This window comes from Protomyctophum parallelum, assembly GCF_964188405.1.
Source record: "Protomyctophum parallelum genome assembly, chromosome: 21".
Lineage (NCBI taxonomy): Eukaryota > Metazoa > Chordata > Actinopteri > Myctophiformes > Myctophidae > Protomyctophum > Protomyctophum parallelum.
In genome coordinates, this window is record NC_139713.1 from 33,532,513 (window position 1) to 33,554,635 (window position 22,123).

Genomic DNA, 22,123 nt, shown 5'->3' on the forward strand with positions numbered 1-22,123 from the left:
ATCAGATTCACACGAGGTTTCCACTGGACACACACTGGTCTGATTAACCCATTCTGACCTGAGATCAGATTCTAAAAATGTCAGTCGTTCTTCGATTTTTCAAAAAATAGCAGACCTACAAGCTCGTATCGCGCCACTCGGTGGCGCGATATGAGCTTGTAGATCTGCTATTTTTCAATAGCTAAAAGCATAACATGATGCCAACACCAAAATCGCCCAAAAAACGCCCGGTCAGAATGGGATATGTTGCTGTCGTCTGTTGGATAAGACTTTGTCCACAAGTCCATGCTGTGTTGATGGTGGTACCATTAGGAGAGATAACAGGCAAACGTTGATCAAAATATCAATTATTCTACAGTCTCTAGACTTCTTGTAAATTAACTTACGTAATGCAGATGTTTAACAATAATGTAACTCTTGAGAGCGTAAAATGTTACACTCTCAAGAGTTAAAGGTCTAATAAGGGTCCATTTGGTTACCAACTCTCCGTCATTTAGCTGGGGACGAGTGGGACCCCCGGACCACTTGTTGAAAACCGCTGTCATACACGAGAGACACACACACACACACACACACACACACACACACACACACACACACACACACACACACACACACACACACACATCGCAAGGAGAGAGACTCGACAATTATTTGGGGGCCCAGACATACATACATATACCGTATACATCCTTCCACCTCCTAAAACACATCATGCACACAGCTCAGCGTGGCCAACAGCAAGGCCAGGTTCTCCCGCCAAAACCTCTCAGGCCAAAAGCTTGCTCCCTGTCTGAAACAGCATTTAGGCTACATTTAGTTTGATTCGGTTCCACAGAGAAACCGTGAAAATAGCTAATCTGAGTTTGTAGATCATCTATTCCAATCCCATGTCTGCCTCTTTTGACTTCCAGGGACCCCCAGTTTCATATGCATTATAGGGCAGCTGTATCTATATGCTAGCTAGAGCAACCACAACAGTTTGTGTCCTCCTACCGTATATAGGAAAAGATATTTTATTGACGACGTTTCGAGCCAAGACTGGTCAAAACTACCGTATATAACCACCTGACGACTTTGAAAGTCAGTATACGAGACAACACTTTATAGCAATGATTACTAGAATAATAGCCTATACTGAATATGCGTTAACAAAAGCGTTTTGTATTAACCAAACTTTTATACCTTAGATAGCATTTCTGTTGGCTTAGATAGTATTTGACACAGACTTATAGCATGTTATGTACGTAGACAGCACTATAATTGTATTGTATATAGTCATAGCACGCCATAGTACATATGTATAGCATAGTAGTAAATATGTATAGTTTATATGTATAGTTTCATTATATAGATATTCCACTGTTACTTTCTTAGCTTACGCATGTTTCATGATAAATGCTTTTTTGTGATGTATTCCCATGCTTTTGTTCTTGCTTAAATGTAAGTCGCTCTGGATTAAGAGCGTCTGCTAAATGCCTAAATTGTAAATTATACCTATAACCAATCACTTACGCAACTTTACGATAACGAGAGTGGGCTCTTACATTTCTTGATGTAGAATTATCGACTGTAACATAATTACATTTGCCATATGAGGATAACAGTTTATTTAGTCAAATGAATGGCCTACTTCATCATACGCCAGTGCCACACAAAGCAGTGAAAACATCCGATCACTATATTTTTATATTTAGATAATAATAAGAAGGTTTCTACCCGACATTGACGATATGTAGGAGCCAGAATACAGTACTTTATAACCCCTCGACCCCCCCAATCCATAATTGTTCAAATAGGCCTACTTGCGCTTTACGATTTAATGCGTTTACATTCTGGAACATTATGAATAGAAATGACATTTTTGTTTGGCTTTTAGGCGTTGTAAACTAAAGTTGCACAGAGAACAAATAACTTTATACTCTACAAAAAACATTAACAGTGGAAATAGCCGCTCTACAAATGTTTTAATGTTTGAAGATATATATGAAATTTTTTCAACACTGAAATAATTATGTTACGATTATGCAAAAAACTATATAATATGAAACAATTGCGATTAGGCCATTATGTAACAATTGTGACAGTGCTCTACACACACCCACACCCCCAGAGAGAGGACTTTGATGTGAATGCAAAGAAAACCAGCGCTCAAAGTTGAGACTGTGTTCAAGCGAACCATAGCAACAGTGGCGCCACTGAGCAACTTCCATTGAAATGAATATAGTTGGGGGCGGGGGTTGTCTGGTCTCTAGATTGTAGATTATATATGAACTATATGAGGGCACCCCTCCGATTATTCGTCTTATAGACTTGGTGCACTTGGTGTGTATGATCTATCAAGCAAGCACGGCTTTATAGGCTACTAAAAGATCTCAATTAGCGTGTCACTGACATAATCGGCTTATAAAAACGTTTAGATGGAGGTTCTCATGCATTGTATACTCTTGGAAGGCTATATCGACCTGAAATTGATTGAAGACTGATTTTTAACAGCAGATTTTAAGCTGTTTATTAACATTTCTGGCTGTGGGAGTCGGTATACAGTATGTGAACATCAGATGGCGGGTGCACTCATCATGTCTCGCATATACTGAAACAAAAGATGTCACAAATTTGAAACTAAAAATCACACTCGTGTGAACTGTGAAGTGAGGGGCGCCAACTGTGGCTGCCACATCACATCAGGGAGCATGCTTAAAACGGGGGGAGAGGGGGTGAATGAATAACACAAACAATAAAAAGACTTGGCTGCCACATGGCGTCACGGGGGCATGAATAAGACAAACTTGGCTGCCACAGTGCCCCTCAGCAACAAAGGAGCCTTGCCATATCGCCCCTCAACAACAAAGGAGCCTTGCCATATCGCCCCTCAACAACAAAGGAGCCTTGCCATATCGCCCCTCAACAAAGGAGCCTTGCAATATCGCCCCTAAACAAAGGAGCCTTGCCATATCGCCCCTCAGCAAAGGAGCCTTGCCATATCGCCCCTCAACAAAGGAGCCTTGCCATATCGCCCCTCAACAAAGGAGCCTTGCCATATCGCCCCTCAACAACAAAGGAGCTTTGCCATAATTATCGCCCCTCAACAACAAAGGAGCCTTGCCATATCGCCCCTCAACAAAAGGAGCCTTGCCATATCGCCCCTCAACAAAGGAGCCTTGCCATATCGCCCCTCAACAAAAGGAGCCTTGCCATATCGCCCCTCAACAAAGGAGCCTTGCCATATCGCCCCTCAACAAAGGAGCCTTGCTATATCGCCCCTCAACAAAGGAGCCTTGCTATATCGCCCCTCAACAAAGGAGCCTTGCTATATCAAGATTCTTCACTTTCGGACGCAATGTGGTGCACGGTGAGCTTTGCTATGAGAAGCTGCAGTAGAACATCGTCCTGTTTGTCCACCAGCTGACTCTTGGACATTTCACTGAGGTCGATCGGTATCTGCATGAACTTCTTCTCGAAGTCCTTTAGGTTCCGGAGGAGGATTTCCTTCTTATCCTGTATCTCGTGGTCCGCCATTTCCAGCTGCTGCTCCATATCTGCGACGGTCTGCTCCGCGAAGCGGAGCTTCTTGCTGACGGTCAGCTTTTCTCGGAACAAGGCGTCTTTCTCGAGGAGTACGTCCCTCCTCTCCCTGTCGAAGCTGACCTCCATCGCCTTTGTCTCCCTCTTAAAGAGGTCCTCCAGCGACTGCTTCTCCTTCCCCCACTGCACCTGTTTGCTCTTCAGTTCGTTCATGGCGGCCGTCACGTGCATGTAAAGGAGTTTGTTGGACCTGTCGTCGATGTTAGCCATGCCTTTCCTCACCTTGGCCGCCTTTGTTCTCAGCTCGTCCTCCAGAAACTTGACCCTCTGCTGCATGGCGTCCAGCCTCTTCACGATCACCTGGTTCTCTCTACTCAAATTGTCCTTTTCTTCCAGCCAGGCTTCTTCCTGGGCGACCGCCGAGGCCCAGAACTCGGCCTCCTGTTCTCTCTGCGGTCTCTGCGTGCGCTTCGCCTTGCTGACCGGCATGCCGTCTGGTACCTGGCGGCTGGTGGATTTGGGACGGGTCTTTTTGGCTTTCAGTCCATAGTTGGACCAAAGGAGCTCTTTGCTTCTCTGCTTGGACAGTGGCTTGGGGAAGAGGAATAGGTTGTCGTCCTTGATACATTGCAGCTGTCTCTCTAGACATTCTGTCCTGGTGTCCTGGAAGTCCGGGAAGTTCCGACTGTCTTGGGACCCTGTTTCCATCATTGCTACCACTCTAATTGTTTCACCTGTCAATGGCCTGTGTCCTCCCCAAAATGCTGTTTTGTACCTCCAGCACAACCATTCTCACGCGTCATGCTGACGTCACTCCCTTTGAACAAGTTGAAACCGCATGTAAAACACAAATATTTGGGGCACCCATGTAGTAACACCGAGGAGGACCCACCTGTTGAAGATCCTTGTATTATTGACTATTGAGAATGTAGCAGTGATGTTTAGAAATATATTAGTTTTCAGTTTGTTTTGTTACACATAGGTTTGAGTCTCCCAATTCCCACTTCGGCCACTCCCTCATCCCATGCCTCACTTCAGTCCTAGTTACACACCTGGTTCCACTCTCGTCACCCCAGCCCATTACAGACCTGTGAACACTGATACAATCAACCCACCACCTATAAGACTGGACTCTCTGCACACACACATTGTCAGTTCATACCTTCCTGTTATGCCTGCCTTGTGTTTGATAAACTGGACTTTGTTGGACCTCTGTATCCTGACTTTGCTTTATTTTTGGATTGCTTAACTTCTGCCTGTTGTTTAAGCTTGCTTTATTTAATAAATGCTTTGATTGCATTCAATTCAGCTGGTCGTCTCTCTGCATTTGGGTTCAGTACCTTCTGCTACCGTGACGGTATTGTCACAAAAATGCAACCCGCAACCAATATTTACAAGTGACTTTACAGCAAAAACAAGCCCAACGCCGCTTACAATAATATAAGCAGACCTGGCAACAGCCTCCATGCATGAACCCCTTCATTCTATTGGTTTAATCCTGGTTACAGTCTCACCACATTATCCTCCGTTTCACATGGAGGCCACCTTTCTTCCCTTTTCCTTTCAGGTTTGACGGTAAGCTAACACAATCTCCTTTATCATTCTGGTCAGCCTTTATTGTTGCTTCACTGACCAGCAGTCACTGGGTTTTCTGAAGACCTACTGTAAACGTGGCCCTTTGTATTTTCATATCAGACGGTGGACACTGCTGTGCTGTGTTTGTCAAGTTTGGTATCAGATAACAAATAAGATAGTTTTCTAAATTGTGCTGCCTTCATACATACAGTAGCCTATATACCTCACACATTAAGACATCAGGTCGATTCTACAAATGTCTTCTAAAACCGAACAGTTTTCTGAAAAACGTATGTTGCCATTATCAGTTGTTCAATTTTGACAGTGTTCCAGTTCTATATCTGCCGAGTCATCATCACTTCCATACCCTGCATGTTCTCTCTCCTGATTGGATGAAATTGGACTGGTATATCCTGACCTTTTCTGTACCTCTAAAGAGCTAGACAGACAGGGACATTATATGGTGGTGGTGGTGATGTGCACGCCACTTAGTGCTTGTATGGTAGTGTTCATCCTCCTTGAAAAACATGAGTCCATGATGACAGTAATTTAAATGTCACGGTTAAACGTGTGTGTGTGTGTGTGTGTGTGTGTGTGTGTGTGCTTGTGCGTGATCGAGTGACACTCACTGTGAATTAAGGGAATGCTGTAGAATGACGGACACACTTAGCCAGTGTCACAACACACGTGTGCCACACACACACACACACACACACACACACACACACACACACACACACACACACACACACACAGCCATTACTTATCAAATCAGTGTCAGCGTGCTTGCAGGGCCATGTCAACATGACAATAGCAATAACATCAGCAGTGGAGACAGGAGAACAAAGAACAAAGAGGATGAGTGTTCATTGGATTTAAGATGACGGCCACACTTACAGTACTGTATACAGTATAAGTACTGTACTGTAGAGTAGACCTTTAGTACACATGAAGTCACCTTTTCGGCCCTCCCAACACCAAAATGAGTTTGACACCCCTGACCAGCGGTTCAACCTTTTCAGGCCATGACCCCCCCAAAATAATTATATTTGAACTGGTGACCCAGTTATTGTTTTTGACAATAGTCATAATCCCCTCTTTCTTATATTATTTGACATCCTGCAGAAGGTCAAGGTGAAGATGACTGAACAGGGCTTTAATAGCACTGATTCGATTAAAAAAAAGATAGGTGGTTTCTGCCCCCACAGCATTTCATGGGTAAAATGGACCACTTTCTGATCCATTACATTTCAACAAATTGCGATGAAGTTAGTTTTTTTTTAATAGCGGATCACGTACTGTGTTTACAAGTGACACGTCATCCATCTGTAGTAGCTATGGTGTGGATCTGGGACTTCATGTACAGCGGTGGCTCTCAAACCTTTTCAAGTCAAGGACCCCCAGATTGATATGCATTTGGCTGCAGACCCCCATCTGAACATGTTTTGTGTTTGTGTGTACACCATAGCGATGATTTGATTGGCTGAGCACAGAGGATAAAAAGTGAGGACAGAAAAGTGAGGACACCAAAAGTGATTGGCTGATGATAAGAGCGCCCCTCACACAGGTGTGATTTCTTTTTACCACATAATCGGCTATAGCCTGACACGCCTGAATTTGGTCTTCACTCGTGTGGCGTGGCCACAGTGGGACTCTTTTGGCGATTTGGTTCATACTGGATTATCCATTATAGCAACTGGGCCGGTTAGATTTCCAACAGAGAACACCCTGCTTCTCTGCTAAAGCATGTCCAGACTCCTGGAATGTGAGGCTATAGCGATACGGGGGGATAAAGCATGTCCAGACCCCTGGATGTGAGGCTAGCAATGCGGGGGCTGCAAGGCCAGGCTAATAATAATGTACATCATTTGCACACAAGGTGTGGGCTTAGCGCTTAACGGTGCATTAATCAATGAACGGTTGGTGGACGTGCATTAATATACTTGTAGATGTATGTATACCTCCCCTTGGGAAAACCATTCAACGGTGGGGGGGGCTGCTCCTCCTCCACCTCCGGGGGTCACGGCCAGGGCCTCGGCCCCCCCAACCCACCCCACCGCCGGCCGCCACTCTGCGGATCAGAGCTCCCCTGTCCACGCCGGACAGGGCCTTTATTATTTTTTTAAGAGTGCCGCACTATACGAGCTTGTAGATCTGCTTTTTTGTGGCGCAAATCTTTGAATATATATTCTAAATTATATCGTTTTGGACTCAAATCGTTGCTTCTGGGGGTGGGCCCTGGAACAACGTATTTTCAGATGGGGGTCCGCAGCCAAATACATATAATTCTGGAGGTCCTTGACATGAAAAGGGTTGAGCACCACTGACACATAGAAACATAGGTTTTTCAGAAAACTGTTGACATTTAGAAGACATGTTTTTTAGAATCGGACTCTATATTGGTTAACCCATTTTAGGCGGGGACCCCTTTTGGCAGATCTACAAGCTCATAGCGCGCCACCGAGTGGCGCGCTACGAGCTTGCAGATCTGCTATTATTGAAAAATCGTGAAAATATTCATTTCAGAAAACTGGAGGATTTAGAAGAAATGTTTTACATTTTGAGGTCAGGCCTGCGTTAAGTATATACTTAAGTAAATGTACCCTGGTTACTTCCCACCACTGGCCTGCAGGACTAGCCTACAGGAGGTGTTCATGCACGAGGCCATGCTTCATGATGCTCTCCACCATGACCTCCAAGAAGGGCGACTTGTCACCGCAAATGGACCCGGCTTTGATTTATACCGTCACTATAGTACGAAGAGACTCAGTGATGCATGCGTTGCATGCATGTATGTGTATCAGCTCGGGGGAGGAGGAGGAGGAGGGAAAAAAAGGATTTCTGTCCAGAAAGTCGAGAAATATTGACTTTTAGCTGAGGTCAAATTAAGGAGCAGTCAAAAAGCGACTTGGAAAAGCCTTCGTGTGTACATGAGAACGCTTGCACCCGTCTGTATACCTGATGGCCCTTTCATTATACGGGGGCCAGTGTTGCCAGGTTTTGCGAGAGGAATAAGAAACCAGGTCTTTGAAAACAATAGCCAATCTACAAGCTATGGGGGGGGGGGGTCCCTGACAGGCTGACACACATTTAAATACACATTAATTTGGGGGTCTTTGACATGGAAATGTTTGAGGACCGACTAGTTTACAAACCATATATTGGAAACAAGACCCAAACCCAGGGTTTACAACTAAGCAACTTAACAGAAAAACAAGCCCAAAGTCGCATCTAATGAGCAGACCTGGCAACCTGACGGGGGCATGTCATTAATGGTAAATGGTGCATTTACTATAGCGCTTAGTGCCCTGCTTCAAAGCGCTTTACAATGTGCGTTACTCCCTCGCACGCACACACGCACGCACACACGCACGCACGCACGCACGCACGCACACACGCACACACACACACACACACACACACACACACACACACACACACACACACACACACACACACACACACACACACACACACACACACACACACACGCACACGCACACGCACACGCACACGCACACACACACCAACCTGCTTATCGGGGGCAGTTTTAATAGGAGTTCATTGTCTTGCTCAAGGACACCATGGACACTGTATTAGAAATTATATTGAAATGTGTTGGGGGGGGGGGGGGGGGGGTTATAAAAATTGAATAGAAAAACAGAAATAAGGGGATATTTACTCACGACCCATAAAAATGGACCCACGACCCCCTCAGGTCCCAGCCCACTGTTTGGAAAACAGTGGTCTATAAAAACACTGATGTGTGCACCCACTCACCTCACCCCACCCCACCCCACCCATCCCCCTCCCATCCCACCCCACCCACCCGGCGTCCCCCTCTTCAATGTGCTGAGAGAGTGAACCTGTCACAGAGAAAAAACACTGCAAACAAACAGCAAAAGCAAAGCAAGGCATTCCAGCTCCTTGAGACTATTGGTACAGAACAGACTATAGAATGCCGCAGGCTTTACAAGTACAAGTTAGCCTGCACAAAATGAGAAACAACAACAACAACAACAACCCGGAAAAACAACACACAGCCTGCCCAGCACGGAAAACACACAGACATGGTCAGCGGCGAAAGACACACACACATTTGTGGCTTTAGACAAGAGCTTCTGTATTAACCCATTCTGACCTGAGATCAGATTCATACGAGGTTTCCACTGGACACACACTGGTCTGATTAACCGAGTCTGACCTGAGATGAGATTCTAGAAATGTCAGTCGCTCTTCGATTTTTCAAAAATAGCAGACCTACAAGCTCGTATCGCGCCACTCGGTGGCGCGATATGAGCTTGTAGATCTGCTATTTTTCAATAGCTAAAGCATAACATGATGCTGACACCAAAATGGGTGCCCGTGCCCCGTTCCGTGATGTATGGATAAAATGTGTATGAGTAATGTACAGGAATGTGTTTGGCAAAAGTCGGCCTCATGGTGGCGCTATAACTGGCCTTAGTGGAACAATTGGGGCAGAGTTTTGTCGTTTCGGCCTCCAGGGAGTGTTTGTCATCGGCTGGACCAACGGTGCCGGAGATTAGCTGGACGGCCACAAGGACACACGGACACAAGGACACACGGACACAAGGACACATGGACACACGGACGGAGTGCAAAACATACTCTCTCTCCCCATGCCTTTAGCCTGGTGGAGACAAAATCTGATGATAATGTTGTCAAGTCTATGAATCTATGAAATAGGGCTGACCTCGATTAGTCGAATAGTCGACTAATCGATCGGAACGGGTCTCAGTCGACTGACCACCTCTTAGTCGACTGAGCAAAAAAAATAATATATATATATATACAATATACAATATTTACAAAAATATACAAAAATATAGTATTATTCCACTAGGTCTGTGGGGGACATAAACACATTTGAACATTCTGACTGTTCAAATCTCCAATGTGCATGTGGAGTGTGTCTGCCTGTGTGGCAATGTGCCACTGCCTGTGACTTGAATCGCACAGTGCGCTGGCCTGATAGACTCCAGAATCTCAATCTCACCTGCTGTGCTCAATCTGGCTAATGACAAGCCTCTCAGTTGTTCACAAAAAAAAGAGAGTCTATCAGGCCAGATTCAAGTCACAGGCAGTGGCACATTGCCACACAGGCAGACACACTCCACATGCACATTGGAGATTTGAACAGTCAGAATGTTCAAATGTGTTTATGTCCCCCACAGACCAAGTGGAATAATACAATATTTTTGTATATTTTTGTAAATATTGTATTTTTATATAAAATTTTTTGGGGAAAATAAATAAAATAAAAGATTTTTTTTTTTTTTTGCTCAGTCGACTATTAGTCGACTAACAGCAAATGTATTCATCTATCAGTCGACTATACAAATCCTTAGTCGGGGACTGCAGCCCTACTATGAAAACAACACAAGTTTAATACCCCACTACAATAGTGTGTGTGTGTGGGGGGGGGGGGGTCCCTATTTCATCTCTCTCTCTACTAAGGGGTCCTTGGCCCGACTGTACTGTATGTACAGTACATGTATAGTACATTCTGTCTGTCTCTGTTAAGAGTTGTCAGAGCAGTATAAAGACAGCAGCTTATGGAGCTTAAACAGGCCAGGCCAGGTCATCACCACTCATTTCATCCCCAGTCCGATCACTCTGTGCACACGCGTGGTGCACTTTTATGTTAAAGCCGGGGTTAGATATATTGGAGAAAAAAAATCCTAAGTCTTCAATCCTTTGGTGGGAGGGCATTGACATCCCTGGTTGTTGTCAGAAGACGACATTAACCACTTTAAATCCATTCTGACCGGGCACCCATTTTGGTGTCGGCATCATGTTATGCTTTAGCTATTTAAAAATAGCAGATCTACAAGCTCATATCGCGCCACCGAGTGGCGCGATACGAGCTTGTAGGTCTGCTATTTTTGAAAAATCGAAGAGCGACTGACATTTTTAGAATCTGATCTCAGGTCAGAATGGGTTAAATCCTGCATGGCTGAACGGAGTTGCGACACGTTTTGTGACACGTTGCAACTTGCAACGTCGCCTATAGAGGCTTCATGTGCGTGACGTCATTGAAACCGGAAGTTATAATATGTGGGAACACGGTCTGAGTGGCAAAAAAAGCAACGTTCTAATCCTTGACGCTCGTTTTTAAAAATGCAACATCCTGCTGCCTCCTGCATTATATGTGACATTTAAAAACAGGTGGAACGCCGGACCGTTGAGTGATTTCCAACAAGCGCTTCCAAACTCCAACGCTCCATGGAGCTCAATGTTTAGCCACTCAGATCTAGATGAAGGGGGCGTCAATTATTTTATTAAATAATCTATTAATAACATGTCCCAATTCTGGTCATGTCATTATACTATAAAAATAGTGATCACCATTTTCGCTCTCTCTCTCTCACACACACACACACACACCCTCACACACACACACACACACACACACACACACACACACACACACACACACACAAACACACACCACAGTGCGTCTGCTCTGCGGTCACAGTGACAGGAGGCAACAACAATGCCTCTATTTAACAGGACAAAGAGTGATACACAATCCATACAAGTGATCATTCAACTACAGTATAGTAAATCAAGTGGTCAATTAAAGCCTCATTGAACTTTGTGGTTGAATGCCAAATGTGTGTGTGTGGTTCCAGGGACCTTTCTCAGACCTTGTACATCTGCATTTTTTTTTACATTTTAGAAAAATATCGAACATAATTGAATAATGATTTGTTTTTAACACAAATCTTCTCTTCTGGAGGTCCCAGGCACAAAACATTTTCAGATATGGGGGTCTGTGGCACAATTTAACGCACATTAACCCATTCTGACCGGGCACCCATTTTGATGTCGGCATCATGTTATGCTTTAGCTATTGAAAAATAGCAGATCTACAAGCTCGTAGCGCGCCACTCGGTGGCGCGCTATGAGCTTGTAGATCTGCTATTTTTGAAAAATCGAAGAACGACTGACATTTTTTTAATCTGATCTCAGGTCAGAATGGGTTAATCAGACCAGTGTGTGTCCAGTGGAAACCTCATGTGAATCTGATCTCAGGTCAGAATGGGTTAATTTAGGGGTCCTTGACACCCCCCCTCCCCTTTCCACAAACCAATTTTTCCACAAACCAATTTTCAACGAGGTCACAATGAGTCGCAATGCGACACACCTATTAATATGACACGCCAAGAAAAAAAGGGGACGGCAGCTATAGGGGTTTAACCCATTCTGACTTGAGATCAGATTCATACGAAGGTTTCTGCCGGACACACACTGGTCTGATGAACCCATTCTGACCTGAGATCAGATTATAAAAATGTCAGTCGTTCTTTGATTTTTCAAAAATAGCAGACCTACAAGCTCGTATCGCGCCACTCGGTGGCGCGATATGAGCTTGTAGATCTGCTATTTTTCAATAGCTAAAGCATAACATGATGCCGACACCAAAATGGGTGCCCGTTCAGAATGGGTTAAGTCGTTAAAGGGCCAGACTGACTGAGTCTCGGCAATTTTTCTCTGAATTCAGCAGGAATTAAGGTGTTGAGTAGGTATAGCTCCCTTCATGGCGATGCAGCATCTAATCTACAGCGGTCAGCAGCACCATGAATAATAAGACCCCTCCCAAGTGGTGGAAACGGTACTCAAATGTTTTACTTAAGTAAAAGTACCAATACTGCAAAATAGAAATACAAGTGAAAGTCCGGAATTCAGAATGTATACTCGAGTAAAAGTACAAAAGTATTGGTATCAAAATGCACTTACAGTAATTACCAAACGTATAAGCACTCATTGTGCAGAATGTCTCATTTCAAGTTTTCAAATGTATATAAAAATATTTTGAAAATAGCAGATCTACAAGCTCGCAATGCATTGTGAGCTTGTAGATCAGCTATTTTCAAATGGCTGAAATGGTTAGTGCATGTTTTGTAATAATAATCAAAATCTGCAAAGTAACTAAAGTTTTCAAATATATGTAGTGGAGTACAATATTTTACAATGTAATATTTATTGCAGTGGAGTACAATATTTTGGCTCGGAGATGTAGCAGAGTGGAAGTACAAGTACTGGACAAGTACTCAATACTCAAGTAAAGTACAAACCTCAAAATTGTAGTACAGCACTTAAGTAAATGTACTTAGTTACTTTACGCCACTGCCCCTTCCTCACTCAAGGTATGCGGTAAGCAGCTATTGACCATAAGGATGACAGGAGGGGGTGAAAAGGACGCCCCAGAGAAGGAGGGAGTCAGGGGGGAGTGGAGACAGAGGGGGGGGAGTCAGGGGGAGTGGAGACAGAGGGGGCATGGGAAAGTAGCCGTGGTCAATAAATGACGGCGCTTTCAAAGGCTGATGGTGATTGAGGGGCTAATCAAAGGCCAGGACTGGAAATTAATCACGCTCTATCTATGCCTCCCACAAAAACATGCACGCACAGCCACACATGCGCGCGCACGCACGCACGCACACGCGCACACACACACACACACACACACACACACACACACACACACACACACACACACACACACACACACACACACACACACACACACACACACACACACACTCAGTAAAAAGGGTTAATTCAATCCATTTGCAATTCTGCTAAATGATGTATACATGATCTGATTGTAGTTCAGAACCAAATTGACCTTTGATTACTTTCTTCCCTCTGACATACGCACGTGCACACACACACACACGCGCGCGCGCGCAGAGACATGCACGGACACACGCACGCGCGCACACACAGTAAAAGTCCTCCGTATTAATTTAACCCATTTCCAACTCTGCCAAATGAGTAACAACATGATGCGATTGTAAAAGAACCAAAACATTGACCTTTATGGTTCCGCAACTCAAGAGCAGCAGTGTGTGCTAATGTTATGTAAACCCCATTGGTCTCATTTGTACCACACTCATTTAGAACCTGAAGCCGGGTTTTCAAAGAAAAGGTAATCACAGAATCACGATCACCAGAATCCTGTGGATGGTTTGATTCTAGGCTTAAATTAATTGAGATTTTTTTAAAGGAAATTAATCAGAAACCTCTATGGGAAAATGAATGGTCTATTTTGGACAACAAAACCGCTATACGGTAGGTGAAGGCGCGCTCTACTCAGGGAGTCAAGTTGATATAGTCTCTGTATAGCTGATGGGTGCAGATTCTTGAAGATCAATGGAAAATTGGAATATCCGCACTATCTCACTCTCTGAATGGTTACTGAGGGTTTTTACAGTGCACACACCACTCTTCCTACATGTCTCTCCACCATGGTGACCTATTCCGTCACTGCTGTCACTGTGCATTACATCTGGCCAGCTGCCTGCTCCCTCGGGCCAGAAAGACACAGCAGGGGACCAAACACTATATATATACACAGCTAAATGTACAGATTCATGTTAAATGTGTGTTTTCAGACATCTAACCCAATGAAACCCTCAATACTTGAACAAACGTGACCTCTGGCTCGGTACTTGAGTCTGCTCTTTTTCAAATGTTCAGCTGATGAATATAGGGATGCGAGGGTTCAAGGGCAAGTAAAATTCCCGCTCGGGACGCTGTGGGTGCTGGCGGTGTGTTTCCTCCTCCGCGTCATCAGTGCCCATACCCGAAGGTGGGGTTGGCGAAAGGGCCTTTCTGTGTGGAGTTTTCATGTTTTCCCCCGTGTCCCCTATAGGGTAGGTACCCTCACAAAAAACATGCAGTAATCCTGGTCTCTAAACTGCCTCTCCCTGGCCAGCCGGGGCGCCTGATGGAGGGAACTGGTTGGAATAACGTGTTCCTTCCACGCGCTACGCCCAACCAGAGAAACTCCCCCCTGTCAGGTGTAAAGGAACAACTTGGACACTCAGGCATGAAGGGAAGCATGAGTTCAAGTCCATTGCTCTCCCCTTGTCCCCCATATATGGGGACTAGGTTGGCGGAGGGTGTGTAGAGCCCAGGATCACATTAGATAATTGACACAGGAGTGAAAAATGGGTTACAAAATCGTGGGATAAAAATTATTAAAAAAAAAAGAGAATATACAATGAAACTAGGAGAATACACTATAGACTGAGTGCTATGTCGACATATGCAGAGACATATACGTAAGGTCGTCGAGGCTAGTGCAAGTGCTACGGCCAGTGCTGCGGGCTAAGATGGAGTCTGAAGAAGTGAGTTTCTACACTACGGCGGAAGATTGGGAGTGAGTCTGCACAGTTCTAATTGAAATGGGAAGTTAATGTAATAGTTTTGGAGCCAGAAGGGAGAAGAGTCCGGGATGGGTTGTCTCTTTTAGTGAGGGTTCTGCCAGCCTCCCTGTTTTGGCTGATCTGAGCGTGCAGGAGGGTTTGTACTCATCAGATCCCATCAGACTGAAGATAAGGGGGGTATCTTTGATATCTGATATCTTTGGTATCTTGGATATTGTTTGAAGGCCAGCATCAGAGTTTTGTACTGGATGGAGCGGAAAAGGGGGGAGACATGTGGCTGGTTTAAGACCAAGGGTGCTGCGGCATTCTGGATCAATTGGAGAGGCTTAAGTGCACGCGCATGCCGGTAGGCTAGTATAAGGAGAGAGTCAGAATAGTCAAGCTTTGATATGACTGATGACTGGAGCTCAGCTGACTCCTGGGTGAGGAAGGGTCTAATCCTAAGAATGATAAAGAGTGTAAAGCTACAGGATCGAGTGGCCACTGTAATGTATGTGTGCTTAGATAAATGATGTATTGACTGTATTGTATTGATGTATTGTTAAGATGTATTGACTTGACTATAAAGCTTTAGGTTACTTTGTAACTATATCCTATTTCTGTTAGTGTTATTATTAGCCTACTCTGGAAGTAGTTGCATAGAATGATGCTATAAAACATTGTGCATTATTGTCTATTGTTTGCCAAGTACTTTAGTTAATGTAGGCTGTATAGGGGGTTCCAGGTGGTCCCGACCTAAATGATGGAGAGTTGGTAATGGACTATATTTGTATAGATCTTTCACTCTGAGAGTGTACATTTTACAGTGTCATCTTACAGTCCCAAGAGTTAAATTATTGTAAAATAATCTGCATTACTTAATTTACAAGAAATCTGTTATCTCTCCTGTGTCACGTCAATACAGCATGGAATTGTCAACAAAATACTATCCAACGACATCAAATTATTCTTTAGTATTGGATCTGAAAGACTAAAATCTCATCAAATGGTGGCAGTGGCTCAAATGCCGAATACATAAAACCACTGATATAAAAAAGTAGTCATAGTTAATCACTTATTACTTATTACTAAATGGCCACTGAGGATAATTTAAAGTAGACAAGGCAAGGCAGTTTCATTTAGGCGATTTCAACATTTCAACAACAAGGCAATTCAATGCTTTACACAGAACATCAAGCAAAGAAAACACAATTAGGATGCATAAAACAAAAGAAGTATAAGAATAAAATAAATAAATAATAACAGACACAGTTACAGTGCAGAAGAAAAAGAAAGAAAAGAAAAGTAACTCAATCAAAGACAGTGGAAAGCAGAAAGATCTTTAGTTTAGACCAATATGTTGACTTACCAGACCCGCTTCCAGACCCGCTCCAGCTTCCAAAGGCTCTGAAAAGGATGTTTTCCCCCCCCCCTCCGGTCCGGTAATCGACTTGTGTTGACTTGTGAGTATGCCGAGATGATAGCGTTATACTGTCTGTCACAGTCACACACTCACATCAGCATCCTTTCAGCGTGGTGAGGACCAGTGTGATGATAAGCCCCCACCCCTCTCTCTCTCTCTCTCTCTCTGTCTCTCTCTCTCTCCTATACACTCACCATGACCAGTGTTGCCAGATTTTGCGAGAAAAACTAAGCCACCCAGGTCTATGAAGACAAGCCCGAAAGAAGTGCCACTTTAAATGTTTGCTATTTGTATTCATCTATTTATCTAGCTAATAGATTTTGATCTTATAGATCCAAGCTCTCTCTCTCTCTCTCTCTCTCTCTCTCTCTCTCTCTCTCTCTCTATATATATATATATATATAGGACATTGGTCCTTGATGCTCAAGGGTTCCTTGACATTGGTCCTTGACACTGACTGGTTCAACTTCAAACAATAATCAAAACATTGGCAATGCCCCAAAAAGGCAACTGATATACTTTAAAAACCAGATTAAAAATAATTAAACGACCAATATTTACAAGCGACTTTACAGAAAAACAAGCCCAAAGTCGCTTAATAACAAGCAGACCTGGCAACACTCACTCACCGTGACGCCACCCATCCCCTCCTAGTCCTCCTCACAATAAAAGCCCCGCCCCGCCCCCTGCCGTGAGAAGACCACCCTGCAAGCATTGAGCTATATTCATGGTTCTTCAGCCAACAGGGGTGCGTGACCCCTAGTGGGTCCTCAGTGCTACTACGGGGAGGGGGGCCACATATTATCTTTGTGAGATAGGCAGTACTAGTAGGCACGTATACTTTACTTGAGTATTTCCAAATTCTAATACTTTTACTGCATTAGGCTTCATCTTAGAGGCAATATTGTACTTTAAATCTAGGCCTACTGCAATTATTTGGAAAACTTTATAGTTAAAATGGTAAATGGTGCATTTATATATAGGCGCTTTACATAGATTGTGCATTACATTCACCCATTCATACACCGAGGACAGAGGAAAGCATGCATGCAAGGCACCAAGCTGCACCTTAGGAGCAATTAGGGGTTCAGTGTCTTGCTCAGGGACACTATCCAGCCTGCACTCTAATTTTAACATTAATTTAACCAGACAAATAAAGAACACATTATTATTTACAGTTACAAAAGGCAAAGAAGCTAAAAGAAATAACATTCAAGTTAATAACACAATAAATATCACAACAATAAGTAACATTATAAAATAATCCTTACATATCCAATATACACATGTACTGTATACTACTGTAGCCTCATCCTACCGCATGGCGTGCATTAATTCATAGCACCATATGGGAAAGCTTTCTAATGGCACTATATTTGGCCCTTGTATTTATTTACCCATAAGGCGGAACAGCTGCACTTATTATGCACAATACAATACAAATCCAATAGAGCTGCTGGGCTGAGCCTGTGCGGTTTAGAGCCCACATGTGGTTATGTAATTCAGCTATTCAGCAAATGTAGCCATGCATTAACCCTTTGAAATAAATGTAAACTATACTGTATAGGCTTGTCCGGCTGTTTTGATTCTGATGAATTATACAGTTAAAAGGTGAACAGCAATTGCCTGCAAAAGTCGGCGCTCATGACATGCGGCGGCGGCCATTCTTAAAAGTGTTCCATCCAGCCTCACGCCGAACGCATTGGTGTGGCGGTTCTTGTATTCTTTATTTTGTTTTACTGAGAGTAAGGTTAGAAAAATAAGTTTAGGGTTAGGCATAGTTTTTAATAGTTTAATAGTTAATGTCCTGAGTGGGGTTTGTCTAGGCTAAGGTTTAATCCTTTTCAATTTGCAAACCCTCTGTAGCTAATTGGTTCTCAAAGTGTGGTCCGGTGGCGTAAGTCTTTGATAATATTTGGAATTCAATTCATCATTATCACTTCACTTTAACCACGCTGTGACGCATTGTGAGCTTGTGGATCGTGAACGTTTCCCCCCAGAATGCAAACGCCAAGTACAAAATACTCTCTATATGGAAACTCTATCTCTCAAGTTTTCCTCGTGACATACTGTATCTCAGGCGGAAAGATTTTACATAAATGTAAGTTGCTGTAGTAAATGTAATTCACGGGGATGACAAAAGTTATTTCACAGGAGTGCAGAGCCAGTGTGATTTTAGGTCTAGAGGCGTAGTTTTTTCATGTCATATGAAACGTGTATGTATCCTGATGACAATAAAGTATCTATCTTTATGTGGTTTAATAATCAGGCGAATCAATTTAATGAATTATACAATATCTATATATTTTTATGTTGATTCATTGATACGTATATAACAAATAAAAAAAGCACACTTCAAGTTTAATTGGGTAATCAAAAAAAAGTCATCCATAGAATAATTGCTAATAAAATAATCGATAACTGCAGACCTAATATTGACAATACCGATGTGCTGAAGTGCTGTGCGTCCGCCCCAGGTATTTATTTCTAATGGACAAATAAGATGGCTTAACCTTCTGACATGTTGAAATATAGCACCAATTAGCAGTTTGCAAAAACACAGTGAGGAGGATAATTGCACGCTTGACCCTCTGGCTTGAAACAGTCTACTCTGCAACCCAGACACCACAGTGAAGGCTCCAGACAATTAACTTACCTCTGACTGTGCATGGCTGCAAACAGCCATACTGTATCCTGACAGTTCAGTAAATGGAACCTTTAGCAAACGGCACGTTTTTGCCACCGTAGTCCATACAATTAATTACACTGTGGTGCTGGAAAACGTGCTCAAATGTTTCACTTAGAAGCAGGGTTAGATTTCCTGGTGTGTGTGTGTTGGGGGGGAAGGGGGGGTTGCACACTTGAATAAAATTCAACAGAATAAGTGAAATACAATGTAAAAAAAATATTACAAATACATTTTAACCATAATTGTTACAACTAGACTAAATGCGCACCAAACGTGCACGGTTTATGTGCATAAAATTAGGGTTAGGTTGGGGTCACGACTCGCGAGTCAATGGCAGCATTATTTTTGGGGTCTTACAACTACAACCCATCTCAAACCCTCACCCTAAACCTAACCTCCCACAGGGCAGCACACCTAAACGTAACCTTAACCAATGTCTAACCTATGACTAGTCTAAACTAAGTATGCAACCCTGTACATCGGCTAATTTCGGGGAAGAGATTTGTTGTACTGGGACAAAGGAGGGGTCCAAGTACAGTCCCCTGAAGGACGACAGTCAACAATGTTTTATAGGGATTAAATTCCTGTTCACCAACAAGTACGTAAGTGTGTAATTATTTTATAAATTAGACACAGAGAATTATACTTTGCAGACATGCTTTATTTATAAGTCATGCTATGCATCAACAGTCGAAATATGTTGAAATTGCTACTCTTGCATAATGGTCTGCTGTCATAATAATTCTTCACACGTCATGTATTAATTAATGTATAAAACTCTGTCTGTATAAAAAGGTGATGCAATGGATGCCAGTTTCTGAATAAATGGTAAATGGTGCATTTATATAGTGCTTTCATCAAAAGCGCTTTACAGAGATTGTGCATTACAATCATCCATTTACACACATTCATACACCGATGGTGGAGGAAACCATGCAAGGTACCAACCTGCACATCGAGAGCAATTAGGGGTTCAGTGTCTTGCTCAAGGACACTCTGGGGGAGCCCGGGATCGAACTGGGAACTTCACAGTTCCCATCCGGCTGCTCTACTGTGTCATTCAAAACCCTACACGGCTTGTGATTGGTCAGTGTACTTGTGCAAGGACGCACTGCGATTGGCCAGTAGCCACTTTTTTGGTTTAAATTTTTGCCCACGATTTTGTAACCCATTTGTTTTTGTCAATTAATGTAATCCTGGGCTCTACACTCCCTCCCCTAACCTGGGGCTTGGACACTCAATGCATGAGCGTCCAAGCCACTTCTTTTCACCCGACAGGGGAGTGTCCCCGATTGGACGTATGTGGAAGGAACACGTTATTCCAACCAGTTTAAGAGACCAGGTTTACTGCACGTTTTTTGTGAAGGTACCTACCCTAAGGGACACGGGGAGAACATGCAAGTAGGCCAGTAGCCACTTTGAGTGGCAGTCGGGGCAAACGCTGATTTACTATTCTGTCCCCATTGGGTCGCAACTCCAATGGCGCTGAGTCGGCGCCATCGAACTTCGCAACTCAAGTTCCCTTGAGACCCCCTCGTGGTCAAAAGCTATTCGACCAAAAAACTGTCTGCAGTTGTGATAGGCGAGATGCACTTCCACGTTGACCAAGCCGTCTAAGATTTAGAATGTCGCTGCTCTACCGGCCACTCCACCCCTGAGCAACTGCCACCCCTGAATAAAATAAATACCTGAATTGTCACCATATATCACTGGGTTATTCTTTTCTCATGTGGACACACGTAGACAAATGTAAGGAAAAAAAAGTGTGGATTTGTGAACACAAACATGAATTAGCATAAATGCTACACACACACATACTCTGCAGTATGTTAATGTCCCGTGCTAAATATAGCAAAATTACTAGCTCAATTTTTTTTTATAATAATAAAAAAGGGAAAAGAAATCTAATATAACTAAAAGAAAGTTTAAAAAGTCCAACTGTCCAGATCATACATTTAACCATTAGTATTAAGAAGATGCATCGTGAAGAATTTACTGGGATTATTGACGCATTAGAAAATTGCATAATAAGCATGTCTGTGTATCAAAAATGCTACGTGTAAATCAGGTGTTTGTTTGTATCAATACAAATCCATATTATAGATTGATAACCAATGAAATCATACCTCATGCAGAATGTATCTTACAAGCCACATTTATATAATATTTCCTCTTACTTACAGTGAATCAAAAATACATTAAATAAAAGTAAGAAACCAACATAAAAAAGACTAAAACATGATGAACATACTACTGGTCCGTGGTCAGACTTAAAACGGCATTAACTTTCTTCTTCCACCCCGGATTTGAACCCGGAGTGGATTTTCTTTTGTCAGATCCTGCGTCTAGGTGAGACATGACCTTTGACTAGGCATGTAACGATATATCGTATATCGATATATATTGATATTAATCCAGACGATATGAATCGATTCGAATCGATTCATTGAAAAAAAAAAAAAATGATTTTCAATTATTTTATTTTATTTTTTATTTCTTTAGGGGGGCTTGTGTGATGTGACATGTGAGTCATATTCTTTTGGTCGTTGATGCTCATCAAGGAAGGCAATTATGTTTCTGCACTGTCAAAACTAATGCTACTTCTTTTGCAATGTAGTTAAATAAAAAATCTCAGGGGGGGAAGTATATAAAATAAAAGAAACGGTAATGTTTCTTTAAAATATATACTTTTTTTTAATAACGTGAAAAATCGTATCGTGAACCTCATATCGT